This window comes from Catharus ustulatus, chromosome 24, assembly GCF_009819885.2.
Source record: "Catharus ustulatus isolate bCatUst1 chromosome 24, bCatUst1.pri.v2, whole genome shotgun sequence".
NCBI lineage: Eukaryota > Metazoa > Chordata > Aves > Passeriformes > Turdidae > Catharus > Catharus ustulatus.
In genome coordinates this window covers 1,731,789-1,741,713 of record NC_046244.1, presented here as the reverse complement: position 1 = coordinate 1,741,713, position 9,925 = coordinate 1,731,789, and positions in this window count along the sequence as shown.

Here is a 9,925-nt window from a genome sequence, read left to right as displayed (position 1 = left end):
GGTTAAAATGGGCGGGTGCTTGGCAGCAAGACCACACGGTTGTTTCCAGAATGCTTTTTTAAATACACTTTACAATACATTAACTTGTTGCATATTTATAGCTTTTCTTGCATAGCAAAATTTTTTGGGACCTATTTAGCATGGCTACTTTTTGGGGTTGCTTTTTTAAAGTATGTGTATTTTTTGGCTTGTGGTTTTAATTTTTTTCTCATTATTTTTTAATTTGGGTAGTGGTCCTGGCCTTTTGTAGCTGGTGAGTGTTGATAGTTGTTGTGTTAGCTGCAGGGTTTCTATCACATGTTTATGGGCTGTTTATTTCTACTAAGTGGGTAGTTTTAGCATACTATCTTTAAAAAACATGTTTAACTTTTGCTATTAGAAGAAAAGAAAAATTGTATTCATACAGAAAAGCTATTTTAACATTATACATATAGCATTTATTTTGATAGTTGTGAAAAGCCAACAATGTGATAAAACAAGAAAGAACACCCCGACCCTGCCTCCCCTGCATGTCGAAGCTGAGCTCTCCTTGCTGCTCTAAGATTCAGTGAGGTAACAATATTTTTGTAGTGGCATTAATGAGAGCCCCTCTGATGTTCAGGCTCACAGAGCAGCAGTTTAAGCTGTGGTGTTCAGATCCAGGTGCTCAAGGGCTGCTGGAGGTTTTACACCTGCAGGTGTTCGAGCTCAGCCCGAGCCGCTCCCTGAGCACTTTGATGGCCTGGGGAGCCTGTGCTGAGCTTCTCCTTTAGATCCCTGGTGACATATCCCAGTTTCCTTCCCAGCAGTTCTGCTTTCTCAGCAGGGACTGGGACTTGACTGTCAATCTCCAGTGTGAGTAGCTTTGCTTGAGTCACCCAGCTTGGCATGGCATTGCTCAGTTTGGGCTGCAACAGCCAAAAAAATCCTTTTGCTGGGCCTGGATTCTGGACAGGCTCCCCAGGGAATGGGCAGAGCTCCAGGAGCCTTTGGGCAATGCTCTCAGGTGCAGGGAGGGATTGCTGGGGTGTCTGTGCAGGGCCAGGAGCTGGGCTCTGATCCTTGTGGGTCCCTTCCAGCTCAGGATATTCCATGATTCTGATTCTTTTCCATGAGGGGAATTCTGCTGCTTTCCTGCATTCGCTGTGCATGGGGAGAAGGATGCACTGCCCAATCCAGTGCTTACACCTGAAAAAGTTTGTCCAGCTGCTCCTTGAATGAAAGAAGCCACTACTTGCATCTTCTTGCTGGCAATGGACTATTATGGGCTGCATTTGCTGTCACAGAGGCTGGAAGGTTTCATTTATTAAAGGATTTCTCACTCCTGTGAACAGGTCTGGTCCCAGGGAAGGATGTGCTGCAGAACAACAAAAGTGCAGGAGCTCATGGGATCATGGAATGGTTTGGCTGGGAGGGACCTTAAAGCTCATCCAGTCCCACCCTAGGGACCTTCCACTAGAACAAGTTGCTCCACCCTTGCCTTGGACACTTCCAGAGAAAAGTCATTCTAAGGCTGCTCTAATAAAAGACAAAATAATTGACAGAGGAGGAGACACTGAAAAATTTCTTTATAAATCTAGACCAGAACTGAGGCTCCTTCATACTCAGATCCCAGCAGATTTAGGCTCCATTGGCACCTTCCTCTGGGTGTGGATTCCTTGTGCTGCATCATCCAGTGGCCTCTGGGAAGAAAATTAAACCATTTATTCCACAGTGTCAGAGGACATGGCAAAGGGTGAGGTGCTCCATGTTTTCATGTCTCCTCAGTTTTTCCAGCTGAGTCTGCCCTGAAACACTGCTGGCAGGATCTGTGGGAGCACAGCACATCCCACAGCTGGGGACCTCATCCCCACATCCCACAGCTGGGGATCTCCTGTGCCTGGTGGACACACACAGCTCTGTGGGATGGGATGGGATGGGATGGGATGGGATGGGATGGGATGGGATGGGATGGGATGGGATGGGATGGGATGGGATGGGATGGGATGGGATGGGATGGGATGGGATGGGATGGGATGGGATGGGATGGGATGGATGCAACCCAAGGCACAGAATTACATTACAGAGAATGTAACAGTGCAGGCTGTTTTTGCATTACTCCATCAGTGGTTTGTCTGGAGTCTCTTCTGCCTTCACCCAGAATCAGGATTAAAAACACAAAGGAAATTAATTTTCTCATGTTCAGGCTTGGTTGTTTATTAAATCTTATATAAAGTACAGAGAGTTCTGCAACACCTCTAGCTACCAGCTAAAAGTGAGCAAAATTGAGCTGAATCCAGCTGGATACAAGGTCTTTTAAAGCTAAACAGTCCAATAGAGAATTAACACCTTTATTATTTATACTTTTGACCCAATAACCAAACTCCTGTGACCCTCAGTGCAGCACTGACTGTCCAACCAGAAACTGCTGCCTGAAACCATGAAGGGGGAGAAAGAAGACAGAAAGGAGACAGCACCCCAAATCCTCTCTCTTGTCACATACCTGTTACTATATTCTAAAAACCTCAAATTCCAAACCCTTCACCATGTGCAATCACACACTTCCATTCAACTACACCCCAGTGATTTTAACTCCATCACTCAGATTTGGAGCCTTCTCCAAAGCCTCAAGTCATGTTCTCCTGGGGGTCAGTGCCAGAAGGCACAGAAAGCTCAGAACTCCCAGGTTTGTGGGATCCAGCAGGAGAACTGGCTGGAATCTTTGCAAGAATCTTCTCTGCCATTTCTGAAAGGTTGTGGTGAAGAAGGAAGTTCCTGAAACATAAACCTCAGCATCTCACCCATCTTCCAGAGGAAACTCAAGAGGAAGTTGGGGAATTACAAGCAGGTCAGCTTCGCCTCAGTCCCTGGGAAAGTCCTGGGAAAGGATCCTGGGTCCTGGAAAAGGATCCCCATGAAAGAATTTACAGCCATATACAGGAGAAAAGAGTGACTGGGGCAGCCAGCAGGGCTTTGTTAAGGAAAGACATAAGGAAAAGTGTGACAAAAAGTTTTTGTTATTATTTTCCTTCCAGTTTTGAGTTCTGTTCTGCCCTTTAACGCATCTCCAGTGCAAGAGGAATAGTTTCCCTTTGCACTCTCTGGTAGGAAATAGCTCTTGAGAGCCTCTTTAACCTCTGTCAGGGAACAGGAGCTCATTTCTCACAATGACAGGATAAGATTGCCCTCGTGTGGCTTACAAGAGAAATAAAGGCAGGAAAAAATAAATTAAAATTTTTAAAAATAAAATAAAATAAAATAAAATTAAATTAAATTAAATTAAAATAAAATAAAATAAAATAAAATAATTGTTCCTTTCAATTCACCCATTCTGGGATTCTGTTAACTGCAGCAAAGGGTTGATTCAAAGAGAAAAGGTTTCAATGACAGATATGGTGAAGCTTTGGACATTCATGAGGAAATTGTGAAATTTCCCAGGTTTGTGGGGCCTTAAGAACGAGTCGGACAAGCAGCTCCCAGGAACGACCTGGAAAGAATTGCTTCTGCTTTTGTAGGAAAATGTAAATCTGTAGCTCAGTGTAAACCTGTGTGGATCAAAAGAGCACACAGATGTATCAATGGATGGATCTACCTATCACAGATGGATCTGCAGATCCCCACAAATCTGGATCAATAGATCTGCAGCTCACCAAATGTGAATCAGTAGATCTGTATCTCACTATAAATCTGCTTGGATCAATAGATTTGCAGCTCACTATGGATCTGTCGGGATCTGTGGCCCAGCAGCCGTGTGATCTGCTCTGGTTTCACATCTCCTGTGGCTCCTGGTGCCACCTGCACCCTCTGTTTCTCCCCTTTCACTGCTAACACACAGAGCCAAGGGAGCAAGAGCCACCCACAGAGCTGCACATTCCAAATGGGAGCTCTGGAGTCAGCCCAGTGCACCCAGGTCCATGGCAGGGGCTGGAATGAGCTGGACTTTGAGGTCCCTTCCAACCCAAACCATTCCATGATTCTGTCTCTGTGCCTGGTGTACAAAGAATCTGTTGGGAAGAATGAATTGGGAAAACCTTATAAATATAATTGCCTGGAAAACATTTTGAGAATATGGAAACTATAAGTGAGATTGAAATGAAAGCCATCTTTGAGATACCAAACCTTAGTTACTAAATAACTAGAAAACAATAGTATGGCCAGCTGAAAGTAATCCCCTCTAAATTTAACAATTCCCTCTGCTTGCAGTCAGGTCCGAAGGTGAGAGAAGACCCTGCTGGCTTGGCAGAAGGGGTCCAAAGAGAAGGTTTTAGGGTTTAAAGTGTAACACAATATGGTAAGGTAATGATTCTTATAGGCTGTATGTAAATGCTGTAGGATTTGTATCTTGTGTTAGATTGGTTAGTGGAAATTAGAATGTTCAATACAGAAGATTGATTGTATTGTAACGGGAACCTCACTCTCTTAGAACTCGTAACTCTCAGTCTCTCAGAACTCTCAGCTTTTCCTCTGAGCTCTCTGAGCTCTCTCTCTTACCCCTTGCTCTCTCCCTGCCCTGCTCCAAGCTGTGGCTGCAGCTCCAGGCAGGACCCTCTCACCCAGGCCCTTTGCAATAGAACACAACTTCCAAGACCTGGCTGTAGAGATCTCTCTGTCTGTCCTGACCTTCCAGCCCACTGCCACTTCTTACAACCTCCTACAAGAATCACAGAATATCCTGAGCTGGGAGGGACCCACCAGGATCATCCAGTCCCATTGGTGTCCAAGGGGTGCATGGAGTGCTGACTGCTGTGACCCACCTAGGGACAGTGGGCACAGCTTCTGGAACACCCAGAGATTGTCACAGTCCTGTGCAGAGCTTTATCAGGCAATAAACATTAACAATCCTCAGCCCAACTGCCAAAGTGTTGCTGGAATGGATTTGTTATTTTTATGAAGGACAAGATGAAAGACTGGTGTGAAAAAAGGACTTGGATACCATCTGATTGAACATCCACATCCTCCCATAAAACTTCACCTCAAACAAGAGTGTTTTATACCCAGCCCTTTGTCAGCTTTGAGTGATCCAGCCTCAGGAACCAGGATCTGCAATTGCCCCTATTTCACACAGAGTAAACATAATTCCTGCCATAAACTCTTTGAGTCAGGGCTCATGTTTTATTTGCATTCATTTGTCCCAGCCTCTTTTCCAAGCCTGCTGTCTCCTGACTCACGAACCTCAAAAGTGCCCCTAAGAGATGATGGTCTCTGATTTAACTGAGGGCTCTTTTTTGATGCTGCTTCTCGTGGGCAGGTGCAGAATCTGGGATCCCAACAGAGGCAAGGCTGCCACAGGCCCACCAGGCTCAGCAGCAATGAGTGTGTATCTCCAGTAGCTGCACATCAACCCAATAATTGCTCCTGGATCTTACCCATTGACCCCTCCAAAATCTCTCCTGCAGTTGGCCCAGCCCCCCCAGTACCTCAGGTACCCAAATCCTCAGTTTTCACCCCCTCACACACATGCACTCTTACCCAGCTGGCCAGCTCCTCTGGCTGGACACTCCTGGGATCACACAGTTCATTCACACACACAAATCACTGTTCCAGCCCCTGGCACATCAGCCCTGCACCCTCAGTCCCACTCCAGAAGGGCTCTCAGACCTCCCTGCAGAGGGAATAAACAGTCCCTGACCCAGGAAAGGATTTAGGAATGGAGGTTAATGAGAGGCCACATTGCAGTGTGCTGCTCAGGATCAGGATCACACCACCCAGCTCTTTACACTGCACTCTTGTCCCCTGAGCCTCATGTTTTCCCCCTGTATGTCTCTCTCCAAATTCCATCATATCCTCCCTTTCCCCACCTTTGCTTCCTCCCCTAACATCCTATAGCAAATCTAATGGGATCCTGAACTTGCCTTCCCATGAACTTCATAATGTTTGCTATATCCCTGTACAGGGAGAGAGAGAAGAGAGGAGAGAAAATTCTGTTGGGCTCATGGCAATGGATTTCATACCTGGAGTACAGAACTGTGGAATATCCTAAGCAGGAAGGAATCATCCAGTCCAACTCCTGGTCCTGCACAGAGACCCCAACAATCCCACCCTGTGCCTGAGAACATTGTTCAAAGATCTTAAAGCTCATCCCATTCCACCCCTGCCATGGCAGGGACACCTTCTACCATCCCAGGCTGCTCCAAGCACCAATGTCCAGCCTGGCCTTGGACACTTCCAGGGATCCAGGGGCAGCCACAGCTGCTCTGGGCACCCTGTGCCAGGGCCTGCCCACCCTCCAGGGAGAAATTCATTCCCAATATCCCATCTAACCCTGCCCTCCTCATCCTGTCCCTCCATCCCTTGTCCCCAGTCCCTCTCCAGCTCTCCTGGAGCCCCTTCAGGCCCTGCCAGGGGCTCTGAGCTCTCCCTGGAGCCTTCTCCAGCTGAATCCCCCCAGCTCTCCCATCCTGGCTCCAGAGCAGAGGGGCTCAGCCCCCTGAACATCTCCATGTCCCTCAGAGGCCTTTGCTGACCTGCAATGACAAACCAGGCTTTGGTCACATCTTCAACATGCCTGAGATGCCCAGAGCTGCTCTGGGACAGTCCCTTGGCACAATCCATTTCCTTCCTGGAACAAAGGAGAGAATTCTGTGTGTGATGTTCTGTAAATTCACCACTCTCTGCTTCAGACTTACAAGGGTTCAGACCTTCTGCCCTCCCCAAAAACAATCTGTTCTGCCCTTGGATTACGGGAGGGGCACCTTTACCATTCCTGCAAGTTGCTGTTGTTCTCAGTGCCTTTGTGTGCTCACTCAGCCACATCTGTCCCTGCCGACCTCATTCCCTCATTCAGAGCCATCACAAGAGCTCTGAGAAGGCCCCAAGGTCTGAGTCAACAAGAGATCAAAGATAAGGAGCAGCTTTAGAGCACACAAAGGCAAATCATACCAGACAAGGGGAACTTAGCCTCAGCAGGCTCAGAATAAACAGAAATTCAACTACAAAATATGCACCACACTTGGTATGAACTTCAAAAAAAACTGAATAAAAAAAACCAAAAAAAAAACCTCCCAAAAACAACTTCCCAATTTCCAAAGGTATTTAAAGCCAAGCAGTTCATAAGCAAACTGAGCCATGCACCCTTGAAGGTGTCACAGATGTGCCACTGGATGTTGCCTTTCTGAAGGATCTGGAAATAACAGACCCTCCCATGGCTAACCTGTCCCTCACAGTTGCCCCTCACCTTTTTCTTCTCTCCTTTCCCAGATTAAAGAAGTTCATCTCCCTCCACCTGATGTGCCACAGACCCATCACCACCTTGTTCACTCTGCACTGGATTTTCCAGTTTTTTTCCCCAGGTATCTTCCAGGAGAGGGGTTGGATGTTTACCATGAAATACCAAAAAGTCAAAATTGCCTGGGGCAAATGACCTGAGTGACAATTCAGGCCCCAAACTGTGACGTATTTGCTATTTAAAGCAGCTGAATGCTAACAGGAATATTGGGATCCACCGTGTTGCCTCATCCACTGGAATAGCAAAGAGAAAATTTACTGATCTGGTCAAAAAGTGTTTCAACATGACAGGACTGAGAACAGCAATAAAATATCTTTATTCTGATTCTAGTGCCTAGTAGTAAAATATCCCAGGCAGAGGAGAACATGGGATCTGTCTTTCAGACCCTTGGGGGGAAAAAAAAGTTAAGATCCTGTAAAGATCTAAGAGTATTCCTATCCCAGTGATGACAGTTTTTATCAGAATAAAGCAGTAATGCAAAATATTTAATGCAGATTCTCCATGGCTGTGTATTGCTTTTATGGACTTTTTATTGCTCACAAACCAAATCACGTCACTGCTGGTACTTTCTCTGACCCTTTAGTTAAAATGTTACCCCAGGAACAATCCCATCTTTGTGTGCTCAGTGTTTGCTGATGTTATAAGTGCATCACATTGTTGGCTTTTCGCAACTATTGAAATAAATACTGTATGTACAATGTTAAAATAGCTTTTCTGTATAAATATGTTTTTTTCTTTTCTTCTCATAGCAAAAGTTAAACATAAGTTTTTTTTAAATAATATGCTTAAATGACCCACCAAGTTAAAATAACAAACTGTAAATATGTAATAAAAACCCTGCAGCTAACACAATTATCAACACTCACCAACTACAAAAAACCAAAACCACCACCCAAATTAAAAAGTAATAAGAAAAAATTAAAACCACAAACCAGAAAACACGCATACTCTAAAAAAGCAAACCCAAAAAGTAACCATGCTAAATCATTCCCAAAAACTTTTTACTATACAAAAAAACTATAAATATACAATAAATTAATGTATTATAAAGTATATTTTTAAAAAATTTCCAAAGCAACCATGTACTCTTAGCAACTTACCAAACACTCAACCATTTTAACCCTTTGCTTTATGTATATCTCCTATTATTTTTTATTAAACCTTTTAAAATTCCGCCAAAAGAATAAAATGTATTTTTCACACTGAGCACTCCAGGATCCTTGGATTTGCGTGGGGTGGGAGCAGAGCCTCACCCAGGGATGACGTCTAAACCTTCTGCATTTTTTCCATGAAAAGCACTGAAAGTTCCTCAAAAAAAGCTTCATTTGAAACTAGCAAAACTTCTGTTCTATTTTCTAGGCGGGGGCAAGTCAGAAATTCACTGATATTGAACAAAAAGACAAAAAGCAGGGTGGGTGTGAAGTGGAATGGGCTGCTCAGAGAGGCTGTGGAGTCTCCATCCTTGGAGACACCCAAAAGTCTGGAATCGGTCCTGGGCACTCAGGTCCCAGGCAGGTGGGACTGGATCACGCCCAACATCCCTCCCAACCTCAACCACTCCAGGACTCTGTGAAGAAATGGCTTTGAGCCTTCATATTTTTTGAGCATTTTAAAGGAAATAAATGCTTTTCCTGGTGAAACAAATTCTCAAGTTCTCTCAATTTTTTCCTGCATTTTCCCAAAGCACATGCGCAGCCTGCCGCCATCTTGGGAAGGTCGGCCTGGTTGGCGCGCCATCTTGAGAGTGGCGGTCGTCATTTCTTGTTCAGTGTCACCATCTTGAGTGTGGCGCCGCTTTTCCCGTCCGCCATCGTGAGTCTTGTGACATGTGACTTCCTAACATGTGACTTCCTAACATGTGACATCTGACTACCTAGCATGTGACACGTGACTGCCTAACATGTGACACGTGACTTCCTAAATGTGACACGTGACTTCCTAACATGTGACACGTGACTCGCTATCTCTAGAGTGGAACGACGCCATTTCTGCCTTCGCCGCCATATTGAGTGTCTTGTCACGTGACCTGGCACCCACGCTGCTGCTCCGTGGCTCCCCGCAGTCCTTGCCCGACGCTGCCACCCCAGCCGGAGCCGCGCCCGGAGCTCTCGCGCTGTGCCCGGGCGGGAGGCGGCGGCGGGCACGGGAAGCGCCGCTGCAGCGCTCCGCCATTCACTGCGCGTGCGCGCGATCCTGAGCTGCAGTACCGCTTTTGACCTGCGGGTGGGGCGGGAGAGCCGTGTGAGGCAGTGCGCATGCGCGCCGGCCGGGGCTGCAGTACCGCCTTTGGCCTGCAGGTGTCCCCCGAGGCACCAAACACCCCAGTGCTGGACATCGTCCCTTTTATCCCTTATTAAACATTCTAAAGAGTGAACTTTGTTTTTAACAGCTGTGGTTTGCCAAATGTGCTGCTTCTACCTCAAAAAGGAACACAATGACATTTTTCAGGGCTGGTGAAGGCAAACTGGAGGGTGATGGTGGCAAGTGGGGTTTTTTTCTTTTCTGTTGGAAAAGGGGATGTGGAAGCTTAGGAGCAAGGAATAGTGATGGTGGGTGACAGCATCCACCTGGCAACAATGTGCATCCCCTGGCCTGAGCTTGCATGACCGGTTTCTGTGTGTGTGAGAGTATGATATGAAATAAAAAAATCAATAAAATGAGGGCAAAAGGGTTCTTTGGCAGCCCTGGCAGGTGGCAGGGCACCTGTGTGGTTTGGGATTATTAAAAATCACAATGTAATAT